Raw genomic sequence first — 24,047 nt, 5'->3', positions numbered from 1 at the left:
AAGCAGGAGGCAGGAAAATCACAGCCCTGGTGCAACCCCCCCCCCCAGGCAGTGGGAAGGATTGGATGAGCCAAACACAGAAAGGTTCATCCATGAGCATTTGCTGGTCTCCAGAAAGGACCAGAGAACCATGAGCCCCTCATTCTCTGGGGGAGCCCTTGCAGACTGGCAGAGCCCCAGCTACTGCTGGGCACTGAGCCCACCGGAGCTGGACCCGGTGGTCTCAGGGTTAAGCCAGGAGATGCCCATCTAAAGTGCAGCTGTGGTGAGCCATGGAGAGGATGGTTTGGGTGCTCAGTCTACCCTCCCCAGCCACATCATCTGGCATGCACAGGGAACCTTTCACTAACAGGGGTGTGCGGTAACCACCAGGGACTGTTTCAGATCTAAGCCAGGACACCTGACCTGGGACAACACTCATGAAGCGGCAATATTTTGGGTTGCCATTTTCAGAGAAGTAAAACTCACCATGGAAAATACTGATGAAACCAGTAACTTCTACCATCACACCTCCAAAATCCACAGTGCAAAACTTGTGGCACACCCCGCACATTTCCAGCATTGTCAATGACAGAGAAAGCAGCTACTGACATCCAGCCCCCCAACAAGCATCAGCCTCTTCAGCATTTGCCTTTTGCACGACTTGATGAGATTTTTGAAGGAGCAAAACCTGTTAGTTACAAGCTCAAACTCAATGGCAGCCAGTCGAATCTTCCCTCTCTGGACCTTTCAAGACACTTTCTAAAGCCCTTGTGAAGCCTAGATCTCACTCTGCCCATGTCCTGTGATTTATTAACTGTTTTAAAGGAGTTTATGGCTGTTGCTGCAGTCAGAGATCACGGCGAACTCTCAGCCTGCACTGCTGGCTTGGAGCTGCATGTTTTTTTCCTCTCCAAAATTCACAGCCACGCTGATTTTATTCCAGGCAGCCAGGGCATCCTACAGTCCAAATGGTTCATTATCTCTGGCTTTCTTTAAAAGGTCAAGAAATGCTCTCTGCTTGGCAGATGGACTAGTGCAGGAGTCGCAAAGTCTCAGGATTTGTAACATAACAAGGTTATTAAATTGCAAACTCAATCCTGAGCTGAGACAACACCAAAAGTTTGCCTGAAGTTTTTTTGTTTTGTTTTGTTTTGTTTTTAAAAGGGGGGGTACATTTTGAGAATATTAATTTATTTCCATTATCTTAAAAAAAAAAAAAAAAAAAAAAAAGAGAGAGAGAGAAGTTGGATCTCAAAGCAAGTGTCTCTGTTCTCCAAGTAATTCCATTTCTCATTCTTCTGGTATTTGTTTTCTAACCTGTTGCCTCCAGGCCCTCCCTCCCTTTTCTTTTTTCTTTTTCTTTTTTTTTTTTTCCCACTGCAGCTACTAGAGGAAAGAAGGAAAACACAACAAAGGAGGAGGAACTCCCTCCCCCAAATGAACCACCAATTCAGCAGCTCTTCAGTTCCCGCTGCCTTTAAGTTACATTGACAAATTCAAAGCTCATAAGCATCAGATAGGACTGGCAGCTGTGCGTGCAGGCAGCAGGTCCCGGCGCACCGAGGGAGCGCCTTTGGGGCCATGGCTGTTTTGGGCTGGGTGGGTGCAGGTCAGCACCCGCACCCTGGGCTCACATCCCAGCTGGGCACCAAGGACGGGATCGCACAAGCGGGGATGACAGCGTGGCATTAGAAATCCATACCCCCTCTTCATCTCCAGAGTGCAGAGACTGAGTCTTGCTAACCTTTTAAGCTAGAAGAGATCGAATGAAGACAAATGCACCAAGCACTTAATAACAATGAGCCTCTAAACCAGAAAACCTCTGGGAGCTTGCAGTGCCATCGCAAAACATGGATCCGATCGTTGTGAAATCCTGCTGCTTGTCTGCAACAAAACGCCTTGGCTGGCATGCAAGAACAACTGTGCCTGTTTGGCTCTGACTTCACATGAACTGGGGTGCTCAGGAGCTGTTCCCACACAACCCCGAGTCCTCGTTACCCTTTGCACCCTCACAGCTCTCCATGGACTATTGGACAGCAATCATGAATGCCAACCCCGCATTCCCAGCCTGGCAACACACAGCAAAACTCAAGACTATGAACTCTACAGACCTTTACAGAGCCCAAGCTGTGTTTTATTAACTCCAGTAGCTGCCTGGACAAAGCATCCTTTATAATGCCCATTAAGTTCCTGCTTTTTTAGCAAACACTTTTTCTTTCCACACTGTAACTATCTGCCAACGAAACAGAAACCACCCAATCGACAGGATCCACTCCCAGGGCTTATAACACCCGTTCCTCTGTCACAGGTACATGTGTCACAGCAGCACAACCAGCCTGTTTTTGAAATCAGAAGAGTAAGTGCAGAGGAAAGAGGAGCGCAGGGGGGACCTTGCAGGCTGGAGGAAGAGGAGCAGGGGAGGAGATGCTCTCTGGGGTGATGTTCCCCACTCCACTCCTGAATTTCTGTGCTACTCCCAGCAGCAGAAGCACCAGCTTGCCCAGAGCCTCTGCTTTGCCTGCTGTTGAAGCAAGTGGCTCAAAGGGTGAGGACAGTGGTTGCAGATCCAGAAGTGCTGCTGCCAGGCGGGGGAAAGGAATGAGTGGGTTTGCCAGGCTGGGTGCAGATTGCCGTGTGTGGCTGTGCAGGCATTAGCAGCCCTGCACCCATCTGCAAAGGGCACTGGTGCTGCGGGCCCAGCTGCGGACTCAGCTTGGCAATGCAACCTCAGGCTTCCAGCTCCCAAAATTATGAGAGTTGGTGAGAGACAGCAGCCGTGTCTGGTGCATCTGCAGTGCAGGAACATGCGTGTTGCCAAGCTCCAGGGCACACAGGGCTTCACGTGGCTCCAGGAATGGAGGCTCCCTCTTGGACTGAGGCAATGCTCCTTTAGCACGCCCCAAAGCTTGCTGCTCTGCCCTGTGGCCAAGCTCTCTGCACCCATTAGGACAACTTACACCAGCCGAGGACAGGTCCGCCCAGCCCCTTGAGGCAGGACCCGCATGAGGCTGCGGCTGCGACTCTGCCCTATTTTGTGTCACTCTCCAAAAGGCACCTGAGCGGCCGGCACCGCTCAGCCTGGTACAGCAAACCGTTGTATCTTTAAGGCACCGCTCCAGGAAGAAAAGGCCTTTCAGTGCAGTGAATAGCATCACTTCTCCTCCACGCACCATCTGTTTGCCAAGATGAAGAGCTCCAGGCTGGCAGAGGCTTAGTCATTCGGACAAGAATAGGTCCCACTGTACTTACACTTCCCAAAATAAAAACCACGGCAAGCCATTGACTTCACTTACCCCATAGCGAGCATGGAGCTGGCACAAAGAAACACCCGACTCAGCTGTTATCTCCTCCTAACAGAACCAAAAGACGAACACAGCCCTGGGGCCCCCACGGTCAATGGTCCCTTTGAGCAGCCTTATCAAGTCTGGTTAATTTTTCAGAGCAAGAAGGGGAATTGCTGCTTCAGAGCATCCTTACAAACATGCCTGACAACTCCGCCACATATAGACCCGTATCGTCCCACTCTGCGGGGAAAAAATACACAACATCCCAACAGCTGAGACTCGGTGTGTGTTGGGGCACCCAGAGGTGCCAGCAGATCCCACCAGGCTTTATATGTCTCTGGGGACTGAAGCCTGGCCACGTGCCCACATTTCAACATCTGACTTCCCTTCTCAACTATCTCTGGAGATGATTTTATGGTTCTCTAAGCCAGGATATTTGAAGAGAGAGGGGTGGGTTTGTCTTCTACAACTTGAAACCTCTAATTAGAGAATCACAGACTGGTCAGCTGGAAGGCACCTCTGGAGCCCACCCAGCCCACCCCCCTGCTGCAGCAGCTCTCCTAGAGATGCTGCACAGAGCCACGTCCAGGCGGGTTTGAATGTCTCCAGCGAAGGAGACCCCACAGCCTCTCTGGGCAGCCTGTGCCAGGGCTCTGCCACCCTCAAGGTGAAGAAGTTCTTCCCCATATTCAGCTGGAGCTTCCTGCACTGCAGTTTGTGCCCCTTGCCCCTTGTCCTGCCATGGGCACCACTGAGAAGAGCCTGTCCCCATCCTCTTCACATGTCCCCTCATCTACCCAGCCAGTCATTCCACCGTTGAGGGTTATCACGTTAGTCACACGTAATTTCCCCTTGGTGAATCCACACTTATCGCTCCTGATAACCTTCTCTTCCTCCACATGCCTCTTGTACCCCACACCCGGGGGTGTCATTAAGGCTCCCACCTTGCTGCAAGGGCTGGGGCAGGGCCCCGTGATGCAGCCAGCCCTGCACACACCATTTTGCTGTTGTAGGGTTGCCCAAGGGCACAGTGCTCTTCCCCACATGCACGAGAAACTGGACCACCTCCAGCACCCCACCAGGGCCTGAGACACGGTGCAGTGCCACCTCCCCAGTGCTGGAGCAAAACAGGCATCTGTGAACCCCTGAAATGTCCTTCACTACACGAAGTTTCAATTCTGTTACTCACCCCTTCTGAAGTCTTGCCAGCCAGGGGAAGGCAGCAGCGGGTATGAGGATGAAGTTGATTTCCCACGTGGAAACTGGTTTTCCTCCAGGATCCCTTTGAGGCAGCTCCCCACAGCCCCATTTCGCTTGCTCTGCACCTCCAGCCATCTCTGTCTGGTATGTGCTGGAAGAGTTTCTGGCCCATTGAGCAGATGGTGCCGTCTGAGCAAAACTGGAAATAGGTATTTAGCTAGCATCCCATGGGGAAGCATTTGGAGCTGTTGGGTAAATAACGCTCCACAGGCCAAATTCAATTCTCCATCACTGCTGCAGGGAGCAGCGAGAGCACAGCCTGTGCTTACTGCTGCTCACCTGGGAGCCAAACCCACCAGCTGGCATCACCAGCACCGCAGGGGCTTCTGCAGAGGTGCCCAGAGCCCCCCCAGCAGCATGTGGCCCCGTCTGCCCATGGCATGCCAGCCAGGGCTGCTGCCCAGGTACCGGCTGGGGTGGGCTTGGTGGCAGCTAACCCAGCAACAGCAACTGAAATCCAACTCCTGTCTCATCATTTGTCATTCCTGTCTCATCCTTTGGAGACATCAAGAGAGCAGATCCCCTTCTCGAGCTCATACACCCATTGTTCCTCTGCCTGAATCCTGAGGGAAATCAGGTCTCAGCCCTGCATCACCTCTAAAAAGCCACATAGCCCCGTCACTCGGTGCCATGCCCGGGCTACACAGCAACATTGCCTGGATGCTCTCCAAGAGTTAGTTTATAGGTGGCACAAATATCATTATGTACTTAAGAATAGATGTCCCTGGAACCCTGATGTCCCTGTGGTAACCCGTTTGTCCTCATGACTCCATTTGCCCTCTCATATTTGCTACTCAGATACCCTGACTTTCCCGCAGTGCACAGCAGACCCCAGCCCTGGCTGCTCCTGTACCATAAACCTACTTGGTTAAGATGGGGATGCAGTTATTCACCCCCAATCCTGAATGAAATCCACTTGTGCCCTTTCCTGTGCATTGCACTTGTTATTCTCCAGGATGGGCATCTACGTTCCCCATCAGCTCGGAGAAGACCTCTGCCTGGGAGCAAGGGCTGGACGAGCCCAGGGAAACAGCCCAGGGAGCAGCTGACCTTGCTCAGGAATTCCTGGCTTCTTTAACTTGTGGTCCAACCTAAGTAGTATTTAAATATCATCTTCTTGCTTGCCTCTCCCTTTCTTTTTGTCACCTGCAAATTTAGATTAACAAGGAGGTTTGACAAAGTGCTACTGTATATGTTAATAAACCCATTAGTGTCGGCCCGCCTGACATATAACCTGCAGAGCCTCCAATGTTTACTAATATGATTGTCAAAGCAGAGGAACATTACTTTTTAATGACATTTCATATCACTTCAGTTGAAGTAATATCCTGGGACATGATAATCAGAAAGCCATTTAGCCACAAAACTATGTGCTGAAGAGAGGCTGGCGCATGAAAGATTCTCATTTTGTCAGAATTAAAAAATTTGTGTTTGCTTCATAAGTTGTAAGCGCACTTGTGGAGGAGAAACATGTTGTGAAATATTTATTGGAAGCGGCTCAGTTCAGGTAAATGGGGCTTCAAAATGAAACGTTGGGAAAGGTTATTATTATATTTGCTGTATCTTTTTGCATGCAATACATCAATTGACAATTCATATGTATTGTATGCTTAATAAACCAACATGATTTTAGTTCTCTTTAAAGAAAATTTCTGAAGTGGTACATCTGGCCGTTCCCAGCCCAGATGAATTTATTGCTGCTTTCAGAGTAGGGGAACGGCTGCAAGACAGACTGAGATAGAGTTTGATTTTATAGGGCAACTCTTTTGCTCCAGGTGATTCCAAAATGCTTTATAAAGCAATGAGCATGGTATGAAGATAGCAGTGGCACAGTGACTGCCAACAGCCCCGCTGCCCTTATTAATAGTTCTCTCCCCAGCTTGGCTCTCCAGGGCCACCCCAGAGCTTTGCACTGAGCTCAAGAGGCAGCAGATCAAGGAGCGGAGGATGCTCAGCCAGGGGAGAGGGAACGGGGGAACTCCCTGACACATCCTCCACAGCCTCTGTGCTGCACTGGGGTCATGGAATAAAACAAAGAAATGATCCTGGGTCAGATAAAGATGTAGAAAATATTAATAAATAATGTAGCATTGTTTATTTATATAGATTGTATTATTTATAATATATTTATTATTATTATTATTATTATATAATATATAAATTATAAATTAATAATTTCTCATTTTTAAAATAAAGAACCAAGGGGATCCCTCCATCAATCTGGTCAGAACAACCTTTCTGATAGAAACTAGCAATTGATTTAGTTAAAGTCTCCTGTCAGATGGTGGATAGAGCTGATTAAAGCTGTGCATGCACTATTAATAGGAGCAGGATGCCTTTCTGTCATTATTATTAATTATGCTGCTGTGATTACTATCTGTTCATCCTCCCTTCTATAATCCCAGCACTGGCCAAGTATGTATGAATACAAATTCTTACTCTCTTTTTTTCCCACTTTTCCAGGTGAGGGAAAAAAAAACCAAACCCACCAGACTAAAAAACTTAATTTACAGGATTTCTGATTAGTACGTGTGAGAGTGTGAGTGTGCCTGTGTGTAAGAAAGTGAGCAAGTGGGTGGTGGGAGATGAGTGGGTGTGATGCATGTGGGAGCATTCGTCTGTGAAAAATGCACAAAGGGGAAGTTAAGCCAAAGAAAGAGACTTTGCGTTTCAAGTTGAACCCACCGGACTCCAGCACCATCCTCCCTTCCACAGAGGCAGCCCCACAGATGGGCTCTGCCCCCCTGGAAGCCCTTCTCCCACGCTCACAAGCACGTCCTTACTTGGGAGCCCCGTTCTCCTGAACTCTCGGCCACTGGCCCCAAGATAGTCAGAAATTTTCCTTCACCAAATAATTAGACTGTGATAAGAGGAAACAAATGGGCCCTCGGAGCAGTGAGGGCTGCAATAAGAGATGAATTATTAGTCCAAGATGGAAATCTCTTTTGATAAATGACTGGCCCCAAGCAAGGAAGGATTCAGCAAAACACAACAACGTCCTTGTTGTGACATGAGGAAGGGGAAGGAACAACCTTATAAGGGGCAACAAAGCCTCCGCGCGACCACCTTGACCAATTGATTAATCAAGTGTATCCCACAACATCAATATGTTTCCCTCTTTGCATTAGTTACAGCACCTAAACGTGTAGGACAGCAATGACGTGTTCAGTTCAGGACCTATTTTGGAACCAGGGCTGAGGCTGCCCTGACAAGTACTGCGACCAGGAGAGAGGGCAGAGCAAAGCCTGCCGGTACGTCCCAAGGAGCAGTGTCAAAAGCCAGCTGATTCATAGAGCACTTCAAAGCTAACACAAACCAGCACAGAGCCACAGTGGTATGGGAACAAAAAAGAAAAGGAGAAAAAACCAGGTTTTCCCCTTTTTCCCATGCTGTGATGAGCCTGGGTCAGCGGGGTGGGGTGATAACTCACACTCCAAGTGAGAAGACCTGCCATTTATTAATACTGGCCCAATTCCTGGTATTTTTAAAGCCTAGTTCAGAGGAGGGAAAAAGATCCATTGGTGTCACTGAAAATAAACCTGACAATGAGGCACTGGGCAAGGCATTGGAATCAGCAGGTTTTAACATCACAGCTCCTCCTGGACCTGGGTGGTGGTGGGGTCAGTATGTCTAACTCCAACAAAGTACAAGAAGGACCCCAAGACCTCTGTGGCTTACCACCCAGCCACGAGCAGTAACACTGCTGGAGTTCCTAAGTCCCTATAGCCTGTAATGCAGTTATCCCTGGGGACTGGTAACTGGGGCCTCTGGTACCACTATTTTTAGTAGGAGATTTAAGTAGAGACAGAAGAAACATATATATATATATAAATATATGCACTATATATACACCTTTAAAAAATCTGACAGAAATGGCTTGGGCTGGAATTGCTAAACATATTTCTCTCGTTGTCCTCCCCCAAAACCCGCTACCAAAACATACTTCTCCATCTAATGAGATTAGCAAGGTACCATGCTAGATCTTTATTAGTTAAAGCTGACCATAGTGCAAAACTTGGCCTGAATCATAAATGAGCTGACTGCCAGAATGAGGAGTGCAGCCAGCAAGCAGATTTATTCCAAATGGGTCTACGCTCCCTGCCTTGGGGAAAATGCTTCCTTCTCTTTAACTCCCTGAAAACTGGTAGCCAAAGTTCAGCTCCCTTAATGCTCCCCAAAGCCAGGGTACCACTGCTTCCCGCTGGCCTTATGCAGCCTTCATTCCACTGGCCATAGTGATTTACATGAATGCAAGGTAAGAGAAAAACAAACTTATTTACTCTGATGGCTCACGGTAGGATTCAGCACTGGGGACATTTATATATATGGGATCTCCTGCTTTCTGCACTTTACTTGACTGGCAGCTCGAAGGGGCCAAAATATCAAATATTAAGAGTGGAGCCCTCGATGTTGATATCAGCAGTACTTATTTTTACAGTCATCTTTGGCCCTCAGACAAGTTAGTTTGGCTCCCGGCATTTTTCTTTTGTAAAATGGGGCAGGGAGGAACAAGTGAGGAAGATAACTTCTATTATAAAATGAATGATGCTGGCCTACCCTCACATGAAGTGGCCGGTAGGAAATCTTTCACGGGATCTGCACATTCCTTCCCTAGGTCACGCCCAGAACCTCCTTTTAAAGGTCTCAGAAGGACCAGCACATGCCTTGGGGGGAGGAACAGGGGCCAACGCATGGCCATGTATGAGCCTTTCGCTGCAAAAATGTTTCTTGCTTTGGAGTAGAAATGGGAAGCATACGCAGAACAGATCTGGTTTCCATCAGCCCGTTATTTATAGCATTGGTTTCACACCATGGATTATACACACTCATGCTTGTTCTTTCAGGCTCTTTCAGCGCTCTGCTGCACTTCCTTCTCACCTGAGCAATGAATCTCTGTCTTTCACCCTGCCATGATCAGGCTGTTCATGTCTCATTTAGTTGTGCGTTCACTAAATATGCTCCACAGAGCTTGGCTCCTCATTAAATGAGAGTTTGCAAGCAGAGCACCTCCAAAACATCTTTCTGAGCCTGGGGCTAAGGTGGTGAAGACAGCCTAGTTTATCAACAGCACACAAGGGAGAGATCTCCTGAAGCCTTTGATTCACAGGCCCCAGAGGACCACCTACCTCCCTGACTTTGGATCAATTGAAAACACCTTCAGCATGGAGAAAAAATATGGTGTCACGAAACAGCAAGATACTCTGCTCAGCTACTGCACTCTAATGGTGGTAAAGACGTGCTATGAAGTCCCACCTTGGCCAAGACATGAGAGGCTGCATCAAAGATCCGAACTAAACAGCAGAGCTCTTATAGCTGGGCATGAAGCAAGCTCCTACACAGCACAGTTCACAAGGAAATCTGCAGCCCATCCGCCTGCTGATTACTCACGCAGGGCAGAGTGAGGGTGGTAGGTCCCATCTGGTGTGCCTGGAGTCATCCAACGCTGGTCTAACTAGTGAGGTTAAACAATGGCTGTTTGGTCTCTGCTGTTGATTGAATGAGATTTGTTGTCCATAATAAAACTTCTGGCACATGATCAGTCATTGTATATAAACCCAAATTACACTAAGAAAAGCCAGGAGACTGTCAAACAGCTCTAAACCATCATTAAAGCAGAGGCCATCCCCAGTCAATATGCTCTGAAGAGCCATGGAAAAACTGGCAGTGTCCTTCAGATTCCCCTCAGATAGGCATGAGGGTGGAGAACATGGCTGAGAGCTCTCCTTGGGAGTTCCCTGCCAGCGTCTGCATCAAAACACAAAAGACTGGAGCAATTTCTAAGACACACAGGACCAAACGACAGAGATGACAAAACACTGATGCTAAGGCCACAATAACCAGCACCAACGACCTCACCCTGCCAGATTTTACTGGCAAAGTAGGGCACGGCTCTACACCACAAACATGGCATCCTCCCTCAAACCCACAGAAGGAAAATTGGCAGCAGCCTAGATAGTCTCCTTCGGAGACATGATCTTGCCAAGCTGCCCTCCAGCAGGACCTCACAGCCATTCCAGGGGCTCCACAGTCGCTGCAATGGGCAGCAGAACAGGCACGTTACACCAGAGTCACCTTCTGGGCAACTGCAGCTTAGCGAGTGTTGACTTAGTTACCAAAAAACCATATAAAGACTTTGAGCAAGATGTACTCAGGAGACAAGGTGATATGTTTGCTCTACTGCTACACCTGTAGGTGCTTCAAGTTAGGGCAGATGGATCTTACTCCTTTCTTCTGGCATCTGAAGGTTCGATTCAAGTGCCCAAACGCAGATACCTGCATCTAGTGCCACTGTAGAGGTGGCAGATCTGCCAGTTCCACACGGATGTTTCAAATGGGACAATGGGCTTATCAGGGAACCGAACAGCACCCGAGCAGGAATTCAGGAGGGAACTGCATTTACAGTTTGGAGGGAAGCTGCTCACACTGAGAGACTTAAGGTGCTTAATAATTTAGCTTATCAAAAAGAGGAGGTAGAAGTACTTTATTAACAATAAGGGGAACTTCCTAAAGAGGAGGTCTCTTACAGCAGAACTCTCTTTAATCTACCAGACAAAGCCATATCAACATCCAGTGGCAGGAAGCCAAGATTAGACAAATTCAAACTGCAAGAAAGGTGCCAGTTTGTAATTGAAAGAGTAATGAGCCATTGGAATTACTCGCCCCAGGCTGTGATGGATTCTCCACCATCTGAGGGGATGCTGTTCTAAAAAGTGCCACATTGCAGGCACATATTTCTGTGTTTGGAAATTATTGGTAAAGGCTTTCCAGCTTGCATGAGTTGTTTCTGCTCTAAAAAACAAACAAAAGAAGTATTATGCTGCTCGGTTAAAGACGGAGAAGGGAGGTAGAGTGAGTTTAAACAGACAGTCTGTGACAGTCCCAGGAACAGGACTCAGGTCACCTCAATACTGCCATTGGCCTGCCACTCCTCCACTCGCCAGAGCAGCCCACAGCCCCAAAGCAGCCTGTATTTTCCTGGCAGCACCCTCAGCTAGGTGACACCAGGCTCAGCAAGTAAACTCAGAGCCACAAGGCCAGGTCCAGATAAGAGACAGGGAATGGACCACATCAGCCAAACACTGCTACTGGGATCACCTCCAGCAACACCTGCAAAGCTGCTCCTTACAAGAAATCTGAGGAGAACAGGACAACCAGGTGAAGCATGGTTTTGCTGAGCTTTCTGCATTTCCAGTGAGAGCTCTCCCCAGCACCAGTCTGCCAGGACTCAGCTCTCTCCATGCCGTTGTCCAACAGAACCGTGCTCACGGAGTCCTCCAGCATACACCCATGTACTGTGGATGGGTGCTCTGCAGATGACCTGCTTTCTTTCTGTCCCTTCCCAAGGAGCATTCCCATCTCTTGCACACAATATAGGACAAGTACACATGACAGGTATATTTTCATCTTATTTCCAGCAGGCAGGAAAAAGAGAAAACCGCAGGGGAAATGGTCATCAGCCAAGACACCTCCATGCTGGACCCATTGTATGCGAACGCTTGCTGCCAGTCATCGTGGAAGAGCAATAAACACCCAGGCTCAGATACTCCCTCACTGAGAAAGTCTACATTGCTGACTTCAAGACTACATAATAAAAATCATCTGGAAGGGCAAGCAGAGGTAAAGGCACTGAAGGCTAGACTGACCCACTGTTGGGCTCCGGGAAAGAGCTAAACCCCAGAACCAGGTGAATAAATGAATTCTTTGCTTCGCTGGTAAATAATTTCAGGTTGCCCTGAACAAAAAGGCACAGAGATCAATTCACCCCACTTGAAATAAAAACAAGTTTTAAAGATGCTTAGACATCAAATAAAACAGTTCACCGATTTTGTCTAGTTTTATTTGGGGGCCGTGAAAAAGCCTTTTGAGAAATTAAATGTAGGTAAACTTCTAAGACACCTGTTTTGAAATAACCAAGAGAAGTATGCCAGCTTGGAAATGACAAAATGAAACCTTTTGAGTTAGAACCATTAGAGATAGTCTTTCTTGGCTGAAAAGATGCAATAAATTTGTGAATGTTTTTTTATAAAACCCCTGCAGATGCATTGGTAAGATCTCACATAGACCATAACCAGGAAGGACTCTGCAACACACCGGCTCGGAACAGCCCAAACAGAGAAACTCTGTTCCTCCTCCTCTGCCCAGTCTTTGCCTGCAAACACATCACTACAGTTAACACACAAAACACCATTCATTATAGTCAGAATCCAGGAGCACAAAATTAGCCCTCACACTGAGGCTGGGATCAAAACGTAGCAAAAATCTTAAAAAGCAAGGATGAAATACTGAGCCCTCTGAAAGTTCAAACAGAAAGAAATGTTACTGTTTCTCAGGCAAATGTGAAAATACTATAAAAGAACCTTTAGCTTTATTCATTGGAGATTACTCATTCACATCCAGCGAAGGTGCTCCAGATTTACACATGGTAGGGTGGCTCAGGGCAAAATTCAGACCTCAGTGGTGACACTTGGGGTTCACACCACCACCATGTACCCAACAGCCTGGGCTCAAAGTAGCCAGCACTGCTCAACGTTCAGCCTCACTCTGCCTTGTGTCATGAGCAGCATGGCTTTGGTTCAAGAGCTGGGTTACCTCGGGTCTGTATGGGGTTCCTGAACATCTACAGAGCTCCCCGAAGTGCTCTGTGATCTCAGTATCAGTTATCAGGAATGGTTATGGCTCCAAGTAAACAGCTTCTTAATGACTCAGAAGCTACTGGAAATGTCTAGATGTTTGTTGAGAAACTGCATAGCTAAGAATTACCCAAGCTGTTGCGGACATCAGAGGGATTTTTATTACAGCAATATTGTTTTTCAGGTGGGAAACTGACCACGGAGAGACTGAAACAACCCATGCAAAGGCACACAGGATGTCAATGCATCCTGATAAAGACAAAAAAAATCAAACCAGATGTGGCCGAGACCAGCCCAATAGCTTGCTGTTCCCTGTGACGGTCAACAGAAAATTTCAGCAGGTGACACGGGGATGAATAATTTGGCCGGATGGGCCTAGGAAGTGGGACATGGGGGCTGAATTTTAGGGAGAACCTCCCCCGTGCAAGCCTGGTTGAACAGGCTCCTGAAGGAACCATCTGACTAGGGAACTTTCCTTGGACTGAGTGAAACCCCACAAAATACACCCCATGCAACCCCTGGCACATGCCAGATGGGCCCCATCAGTCCATGAGCTGAGCAGGTATTTTCCACGTCTTACTACAAAGCTCTGGTGTTTCTGCAGTGCAAGTGCATCACCCTCAGCCAGACTAACTCAGCCTATGCTGAGGCCTTTAGCTTTTTCAGCCCTGTGTGCCTGGCCCTGCTGAAGAAGCTGTGGTCTTTACTAGCAGGACTGCCACAGGACCTTCTGCACCTTTTTTTTTTTCTGCCACTCTGCAAAACCAGTTGGTTTCATGAGTACCTGCAAGGAATCCAAACCCCTGGATCTTTTATGGCAAGACTTGTTTTGGTTTGTCTGCTGAGAAGAGCATCGAGACTGCTAAGGATCGCCTCCTGAACAGAAAGAATCTGGGATTCAGACAGGAAAAAAAGAAGAATTAAAAAAAATTGAAAGGTAATAATCACTGATCTGTTCATCCTTCCTGCTCCCAAACTTCAAGGTTTGCTCTTTTCCGAGACAACTGCCCAGGTTTGGATCACCTCAGGGGTCCCAGGAGGCTGAATACACACAGCTACAGAGACCCCTTCCCTTGGAGCAACAAGCACAACACTGCCCGAACCACAGGAAAAGCAGGACAGATGAAAAATTCTTCCCTCACAATGGGAAATACAGCAGTCAGGATACCGAGAGGGTGGTCTGCCTGTTAATTCAGGAGACAGAATTCAAACTGAAAGCTCCATGTGGAGCAAATTAGCAGAAACTAATTCTAATCCGTCCCACGCTGGCACAGAGGCACGTCAGCCCTGCTTAAAATTGCACCTCCCTTCAGATCTAGGCTGCCCCTTGTCCTACACAGAGAGAAAAAAGGATGGGGAGAGGCTGCATCGCAGCCTGTGTGCAGATGGTCCGTATTATTGAACTTCTGTGGAGTATCAGCCACTTGCCTCTGTGCCCCATGATAAATCACAGTCTCCTTCAGTGTTCTTGGGGAACAGCAACGCTCTCCCAGACTCTGATTGGGTTTAAAGTTTGATTAGTTAAGGAGATGTAAATACCGAGCCCCTATCAGGCTGTAATTGTCATCATCATCCTGTTTAGGGAACTGCACACATCTTTGAGCAGTTACTCCGTGTCTCCTCCACCCCGGGAGAAGGTCTGGAGCCCATTTCCGGCAGCCGGCAGCGAGCGGCTTTTCTGTAGGTGACACAAACAGAGTTTGTCAGTTTGTGCATCCTCGGTTTCTGCTTGGTTTAAAGTTGCTGCAGAGTCCTCGGGAGCAGCTTCGCAGCTGGAAACAGACAACTCGCAACTCTCGCCACAAAGGTGCCCATTCAGCAGCTGCCGGTCCCCCAGGTCCTGCCCAACAAGAGCATCCTCTGTGCGGTGGCCTTCGGGACGGCGTCCTCGGTCCCCGCCTGAGAGGGGGGAAGTGACACTTCCAGTGGCTCTCATGGAAGACAGAGCCCAAACGTGTGCATTCACTTTCTTCTGCAGACAGAAAACTGAAGAAATACCCTGCCGGGCCAAAATAAATACATTTGGCATCTTTCCTGCGTCTGCATCGGCACGTTCGTGGCGCTTAAACTGAAAACAGGCCTGAACCTTATTTACACAAAAGTCTCTTTCCATCACTTTGGCAGTAGGAAGGGGCTTAGTTTTGGTACATATTATATTTTCTTTTCAACATGTGTAAATGAGGATCAAGCTTTTACATTGCTTAAAATAGATGTAAATGACCCTTTATGCTGTCAGAACGGTGTCAAGAGGCCTTCCTGCAATAAAAAAAAATCAGTCCCATTATGCTTTCATATCATGCTCCATTCATTTAGTTTTAGTTCCCCAAACTCGGGCAATTCCCCTTGACCTTGGTGATCTGTGCCGAGATTTTACACAACTGGGACTAAAACCAGGGCCCAAAGACGGTGCGTAAGCTCAGACAGAAACACATCGAAACCTTCATCCTAAACTGGACTTGAAGACCCACCTGTAAGACTCCCCATCCTCAGCGGGCTCTAGGCCATCTGTGACAGGCTTATTCTTTCTATTAGTTGTTTTGAAGACTTTTTTTTTAAAAAAAAAAAAAAACAACCAACTTTGTATCTTCCAGTCCTCTTTACAAAACCATGAAAAGGAGAAAAAGCGAGGCAGAGAGCGAACAGTGAGGCACGCTGGGCTGCCATCAGGGGGTTGATGCCTCACAGATGGATTTGCCATGCCTGCTGCTCAGCACCAGGGGAAGCCACCACTGCGTATCCCTGCCCCAGCCCCCGTTCGCTCTGTGCACAACGAAGGAGACCCTGAACGAGAAAGGAACTGGTCTTCCTCAGAGCTCTGCTATTAAATGCATGAATTTTCCTTGAAGAGAGGAGTGCTGACTGCACAGGCTGACAAATAAATGGCTGTATGAGCTACACGAGTTTTTGGTGGTTAAGGGCAGTGATGTGATCCCCATCCCTTCTGATTAATGCAGAGAGGCACTAGTCAGAAGGAGCTGACCAAGGAGTGGGCTCAGCCCAGACCCCCCAGCAGCCCAGGGGAGGGTCTTTCTGGCTGAGGCAGCCCATGCCCTTCGGCTCAGTCCTGAAGAAAAGTGTCTCCAGGTACCACAGGGATGCAGAGCCCTGCTTTTCCACCCTTTCTGTTGCTCTGCACAGCAAGTAAATTACTAGAGCCCTTAAAAGAATGTGATATATTTCCACATCGGTGTCTTTTGCCAGTGAGTAAGCTTTAGAGCCAAGAAGGGGTTGGCTGTTACCCTGATTAATTACTGTCGGTGCTCCTCACTGCCCAAACTGCCTTCTTCCCTTTCAGCTCCTACTTGTGGTGTGGACTACTGAAAGAGAAGGGCTTTCATCCCACCTTCTGGGTTATTACACCCAGATCCTTCCCACACTACTGCAGCCCCAGCCTCTCCCTCCACCAAATACCGTCTGCTCACAGACTGCACCGCTCCTCTGGAGCCACCATCGCATGTAGAGGCATCCTGACAGGTCATCAACACCACCTGCCCCTAAGAGCTGGAGCAAGTGATACTCAACCCAACTGCAAAATAAGTTACTGGAATACGCTGGAGCTGTGTCAGCCCATCCCAACCCCGGAGCCACTCCGTGGGCACTGCCTGGCCTGGCACCGCAGTGAGACCTCGCGAAAACACAGCTGAAGGGCAGAACATTTACAGTAATCATTTTCTTTTCCTTTCAGAAGAATGCACAAGGGATTGTCAACACTTTCCTTACCCATCCTACCCCCCTCCTTTTCCTCCGTAAAATAACCCTCTCTCCAGCTTCACCAGCTGAATGCTACTTCACTGCTTTTCTCCAGGAGCAGTTGCAATTGGAAACACCCAGACAAATCTTATCCAAGAGTTTATGAGGAACAGCTCAGAGGCACCCTGAAAACTGCAGCATGCTACCTGGAGTGCTGCAGATTATTGCTACGTTTTTAATCTCGGTATAGTTCTGGGTAAGATTTTAATTGGGCATTGTATTTCAAAGCCAGGGAGTAGGACCTATGCAAAGCACTGGATAGTTTCTGCATTAATTGACCATCAAATCCTTCCCCTTTGCATCTGCATTCTATTATTAGAGAATGTAAAGCAGTTTATAGGGCTTTTAACCTCTTCAAGCAAACACTCTGTGGAAGTTATGCTGCTGCAGGGACCACATTAGCTTTATAGACTTCGTTTCTAATCCAAGGAGAGGGGAAAAATGGAGAAGAGGCAGAGCAAATGAATGATTTTTGATGGTATAAATTCAGCTGGTGTAAATCAACACAACTCCATTAAGTTTGGTAGAGTTATGTTGATTTATGCCAGCAAAAGACCGGACATTTGATCTGCAATGAGGTCCTCATTCCCTGAAGACCAAAATGGTACCAGACAAATCTTCACAGACCATTTATCAGCCTTCTCAACTACATTCTTCCCTGCTGCATGGAAAAGCCCTGATCGGATGCCAGGGAGCCATCTGGCAAACCGGGTACCATGGCATGCACGCACACCGTGCACTCAGTCACTTGGAGGAAAATCACCTTCCAGCAAGTCACTTTTATGACCTCTGTGAAGACCAGCCTGTCCCCAGGGTTCCCGGGATGATGGGTGTCAGTGAAAGGCAGGACCATGCTGTGGACTGGGAGACTAAAGTGAGTCCTGCAGTCTCTAGCTAAAGCTGCTGAGCTCTGCTTTCTCCAGGGTGTCATGGTTGGACTCCTCAGGGAGTAAGCACCATTCCCAGGTCAAGAGAATGAAGATGGAGGCAGCCCAGACTGTCATGGGGTCCTGTGCGCCAGGGAGATGTGGAGGCCAGGTATTACCACTAAGGTAGGAAAACGTATCAAGAAGTATTGCGGTAGCCTGGGCTGACAGCTCCTCCCGTGCACGGGGTGCCGGTTCCAAGCTGCACCAGACCAACCCTGTGGATCTCGTGGGACCTGCAGCAACTCACCACGATGGCCCAACCATGCAGGGTGGTCACAGCTTCCAGTCAAAATAACACGAGAGCTCATACCTCATCCTGTTCCAGACGACAGCCAACATCCACCATTGCCACTCAACCGAAGATCAGAAGAATGAGCAAACCGTCACACCAAAGGTCCACCTAGCTCATTATCCTGTCTCCAACCCAACGCAGAGCAGATGCCTAGAGAAAACATCAGCACAGTACATACACAGTGCTTCCCTTAGCCAGATATCCCCTAACAGAGGAGCTTGACACTGCCAGACCCGAGTAACTGTTGCAGGAAGAGCGGGAAGCAAGCCCTCGTCCCACCCTAACCCATGGCAGGAGACAAAATAGGTAGTCATGTGTCGTCTCCTTCAGAAGAGTCACCTGGAGGGACAAGATGAAATCTATCCTTACAAAACCAGACAAGACAAGCAATGTTTGATCTCATAGCTCCGTTGCAGCAGGATGAAAGGAAAACTCATGTCCTCACTTGCCTTTGTTGCCTGTTTTCTTCACACAGTTGTTCTACCACCCCACAGCAGGTGGGATTCCCATTTTGCAAATCCCTACCCTATTTGTTTCATAGTAACCCCAAATGTCATTAGGCAGAGCCCAGGAAAGTGATTATGAGCATGCAAACAATGGTGTGAGGGCCAGTATAATTATCTTGCTCCTAAGCACTTGACAATGCTTCCAAGTATCTTGTACTTAGTTACTTGGTAAGGTCCTGAACGTCTGGCTCTCAGGCACTATGGCTTTATTGCTACAGAATGAGCCAGAAAGCATTCAAAAGCTTTAAAAGGTCTTTTTAAATAGTCAGAATGAATTTACAGTGTTGGCTGCCTGGCAAATGCAACAGGCATTTCAAGTGGAAAGGAACAGTCCTTTATTGCATCTGCTGTTGGCATTTAGGGCACCCTGATCGCTAACAATTCCTCAGCTCTAATGCTCAGCATCCTGCAGGCTGCTGGCTGGGCAACACCAAGGGGAGCAGCAGGCTGAGAAGAAAGGGTCTAGGTGAAAGAAAAGCCTGGGTTTAGGTGAGTTGTAAATTTTCATTACAATTCATCAGAAAATGATCGTTTTCCACTTAAAGTTTCACAGAAATGACTGAGTTTCAAACACCTGCTAGTGAAACATAAGCTGGGCTCCACCAGCAGACCTTTCCCAGATCTGCCTGCCCAGAACATGTCCCACCTGCCTCTCTATGTGCCACCTCATCTCAGGTGTCCAGATCTGGCACCCTGAACTTCCCAGAAACCAGAGTTTTTGACAAGCTGCTCTGGAGTTGACTTCTGAATAGTGCTGGGTCCTTGAGCAATGCTGCTAAGAACATGAGGCTGAGACCGACCTTCCGCCAAGTGCAATCCTCCCTCCACCCAAGTTCATGGCTACTGCCAACCCTCTCCAGCCACTTCTTGACACCACCATCATTGCCCCAGCTGGTGGCAGCCCACTGAGCCTCAAGCAGCGTGGGAGAGGGGAGGAACGGCAGATGCCTTTTTGATGTTCTGAGAAGCCCAGAATAATTTGCTATTTCTTGTGATTGGGACAGATTAGAGGGACACAAGAGCAAGGGGTCCCTAAGACCTGTTCATGTCTGGGGTTACAAAGCTCTTGGACGAGCAGCTGGAACAGCCACTGTATGTGGGGAGAGATGAATGAGGATTCATACAGCTCTGGAAAAGGACTTCTCCAAATGTGCCTGCTCCATCTCTGCTAAGAATGAAGCCCACAGCACCTCTCACCAGCGCTCCCACTCCCCCCACCCTGCACATACTAGTTCCTCCACCTGCAGGGTCACCCATCCCAAGCTCGAAACAGGTCTCTGCCCTCTCATGTGCCTGTGCAATACCCCAGCCTTGTCAATCTGGGCTCCGTCCTGCTGCGCGATGGAAGCACAGCAAAGTGCCGTTATGTGGGGAATCCTCTGCTACTTTCTTCTCCACTTGGCCCCTTCTCTATGAGCAGATGTGAGGCAGGAGCTGAACTACACCCCCTTTGCAGGAGCTGGCTCCAGCCTCCCATCTCAGGCCAGATCTGGTTACTGGTGTTCTGGGGCCTTTGTCTCCCCAGTCTGGGCACAAGAAGACCCATCAAAATTGTCTCTCCCTTCAACGAGCTGGTAAAGGTTGCTTAAGAAAAATGTATAAATATCAGAGCCAATTCCCCTGTCCTTCCCTGGCATAACTTTTAGAGAATGCAGGTTTCCTCAGGACACTGAAGGAAGGCAATTAGCAAAGAAGATGATAGTCAGGAAAACATTTTAGAAAGGCTGAATGGAATAATTTAAAGGTATTGTTATTAATGATGGCAATTACAGTACTGGAAAGCTCAGTGGTTTTTTATACAGGACAGGAAAAGGAACAAAACCAAGCAACCTCTACAAGAATGCAAGAGAAGCAGCAATGAGCTGTGGAAACCAAACAAGATCAGCCTCAGGACAACCAAGCCAAATCCTCTGCTTCAGTAAACCAGCGGGGGTCCCCTGGAGTTCAGGGGCTGGGGGAGAACAAGGCTACCTCCCTCTGACCAGGGCAGAGGATATTAAAGCTGAGCTTTCCAAAGACTTTCGGGAAGCCAGCTCAAAGTCACTGCAATTAAATGAGCCAAGGAATTCCCCCAAGGCTGTGCAAGAACCTCCGCTCAGCTCTGCGGAGCCGCTCTCCCAAGAGTCACCAGAGCAAGTGTCACCCACCTCTCACACCCCATTCTCCTACGGGCCACCAGGCCGTCAGCTTGGGGCTTTTTCTGACGATCGTGCAAAAGCCATCAAACCCACCAGTCATTAATTCTCAGGAAGCACCCACTGCCTCATTGGTAATTACTTAAATAAACTTCCCTTTCATGGTGTCTGAGCCAAGGTCTTTTTTTTCTGACACATCCCAATAAAGTTTTATTTAAGGTAAGATAACAGGAGGGTTATGCACACGAGCTGGGCTGCACCTGACTAAACACGGGGCCCATTGGTGACAGCCGGATAGTTCGAGCAGGATTTTACCGCCTCGCTCCTCTCCTCCACGGCCAGCGCAGCCCCTTCCAGCTCACAGCCCATGTACCATTTCCCCTTATATATGCAGCGTGTATCCTTCATGCAAATCTGTCTCATAAATCACTGCATCCCAGGTGCACCACGGAGTAATTTGCAAGGAAAATACTGTTCCAACTGAAGGACCCAGCATACCACAGTGGTCTTTATGAGGGGTAATATCCAGGATAGGGGTGACTTGGAAACCTGCCAGCCTCCAAAAATGATTCATCCTGCCTGACCTTAAATCTTGGATCCTGACTATTGCAGACGGAGCCGCCTTCGCAGGCAGGAAGCATCAGTCACAGCCGTGTTCATATCCCCTCCTGCCCCTGGCTACAGGACCCCAGGGGCACGTGAGAACCCCCAGCTTGAGAACCTGGCATTTGGGTTATGAACTACCCAAACATAACCAAAATGAGCATCTCCAGAAACAGCAGTGTGAAGTGTCATTTGGCACTGGGCAGAACCAACCCTGGCATTTTGCTTCCTGCAACCTCGCTAAAAGTTGCAGCCCGTGTTTACCTCACCTGCACGGTTTTGAGAAAGATCTTATTGGTCTTAGTGATTTACGCATCTAACAGCTGAGAACCTGGTCCCAAAACTCCAAGAATTTCTTAAATTTTAAGACTTCTGCTCTGTCAAGTGATCATTTTCTCTCTGATACAGAATTATACCCAGGCACCTGTTTGCTGCAGTTAACCCAACAATAATCCAAGCATCTCTAGTTCTCACGTTTCCATGGTATTTACTATACTCCCAAACAACTTATTCTTATTTACAGATGTCAGGAATACACTTTGCTAACCAGACCTTTAACCCCCTTCTATGCAGAGCTGTGAGATACTGTAGAGTTACTTGCAAGCATAGGACTCATTTTTTCAGAGAAAGAAGCATTAAGCTACCAAAGTAACGATCCACTTAGTCAAAAGTTTAATAGTTTTGTTGTGGCAAGAGAAAAATCTCAGGATATCAAAGAGTCAAGGGAGGAATATTGTGCTCAGCTGAGAAAATGGACAAGCAGTCAGACATAAAAGGCTTTCTACAGCTCTGACAAAGAATAAACTCAAGCTCCTATAGAGCTTAGCTTAAACCAAAAGGATAGAAAAAGGAGACAAAATATGGAATTAAGATATTTCCCCTCTATTGATATTAACTACAGTGATCGGGTGATATGTAATGGCATAAGATATCTTTAATGTTCATAAGAAAAAATAAACTAGGACGACAAATAGGTTGGGGATTTTCAATAACAACCTAGAAATGGACATTTTAGACCATTTAGATCACATCATAGGTATTCATGACTTCACCCGCGCTCAGCACAGCCAGGACTAGCTGTCAGGCAAGAGCAGTGGACGTAGGAGCCCAGAGTAGCTCCTGGCATGTCCCTGGCCCCACAATGCCGGAGCTTAGCACTGCCCACAGGCATTTGTAACTCTGAGGACAGAGAGGTGGTTGAACAGGATTGATCAGGAGCAGGGACAAACAGCAACCTGGGTCTGCTCAAACACAGCCACCTAAGAGCTGCTGAGGGACAGGGACATGTGCCTCCTCCTGAGCAGCCCATGGTTGGCACGTGCTGCCACACAGGAGGATTGCTATCCCTCCGTGCGTTCAGTACTGCACCTCTCAACCCTACGAGCCAGCTGATGTCCACCAGACAGCACTGCTGCTGATGGCATTCCCCAGAGAGGTCCTGGTGCACTCCTGGGTTCCCTGTTAGGTCCAGACAGACACACAAATGTCTAGCCCAGAGGTGGTCCAGGAGGGAGCAGACTTGTCCAAACACATGCTGGGGACAGGGCTCCCTGCCATTCCCCAAAATGCTTTGACCCCTGCCCTCCTGGAATGAAACCAGCCCCTCAAAACTACCAGCATGAGGAACAGAAAATTGCAAATGACTTAAAGTGGGGTGGAAAACTCTGAGTTTGACGATCACAAGCTGAGGCCGCTAATCTTCTTGTCATGGGAGCAGACTCACCCAGCAGAAGGGAATTCCTGCCTTTGACTGGACTAATTAAAGGCATCGAACTCTGCACCCGTTATGGCTTGATGTGCCTTAATCCGATGTGACATTCGACATACGCAAGGAAGGCAGACGCAAACATACGGTTCTCATTGCTTAAAGGGGTTTGGCATCCGCGGGGGTATACCAGATGCAGCACGCCTCCTCCGCTGGCCCCGCTGGGGTGAGCTGTGTGGGGTGGCAAAGTGGGGGATAATTACCCATCCCACCTCCGAGCCACTGATGGCCCTGGGTGGCTACACACCCTGCGGAAGGTCCCATGTAGGGGACAGGAGTGTGGCCTGAGCCAGCACTGAAAGGTCGTTTGAGAAGGTGGGGGCTGGACTGGGATTCAAAGCTTTCCTCCAGCGAAATGCAAGTGGAAGCTGCTGAATGAGCAGTGCCCGTCTCTCCCGTGCAGGTACAGGAACAATCGGCTGCTGTGCCCTGGGAGCGCAGAAGATTTCCAAGCAAGATGGTACACTAGATTGTAAGCATCTCAAATCAGAAAGATTTAAGACACAAGATGAACCAACTGAGTATTTGGATAGAGTGATGTGAATCATGGATATTGCTTGTGTTCCTCACCTCCTGTCCACGACTGGCCTCTCTGAAGTCCAGGGATATGTCGCCACACTCCATCATGCTCAGCAGAATCCTGAACCAGCCCTGGGAAGAAAACTTGCTTTAGACACTGATGGGAAGGAGACAAACCTCCTCATACTTCAAAGCCAAAAGCCCACTCTCTGCCGAGCACAGCAATGTTGGAAGCAGCGTAGCATGGCCAGCAGGGCGCAGGGCCACCCATGCAGCTTCAGAGCACCCACAGCACTGGCAGCGGCAGAGGAGGGCAGTCCGTGGCAGGTGAGTCCGTATGTCTGTGCCATGGGAGCATCTGACTCTGAAGACTTGGCTTGAGATGCAGGCTC

At 48.4% G+C, this 24,047-nt stretch overlaps 1 long non-coding RNA gene across 1 annotated transcript in view; it reads right to left on the bottom strand.

Annotated features, from left to right (window-relative positions):
* Positions 1 to 1,196: 1,196 nt before the first annotated feature.
* The window catches only part of LOC308069412, a 40,049-nt gene continuing 17,198 nt past the window's right edge, over positions 1,197 to 24,047 (bottom strand). The window contains exon 2 of the long non-coding RNA XR_013930380.1: positions 1,197 to 24,046. This is a non-coding gene — a long non-coding RNA (uncharacterized lncRNA). The remainder of the gene's footprint in view (position 24,047) is intronic.

The sequence above is a fragment of the Falco punctatus genome, assembly GCF_963210335.1.
Source record: "Falco punctatus genome assembly, chromosome: 1".
NCBI lineage: Eukaryota > Metazoa > Chordata > Aves > Falconiformes > Falconidae > Falco > Falco punctatus.
Note: the sequence above shows the minus strand (reverse complement) of the source record. Positions and strands in the feature narration are given on the sequence as shown.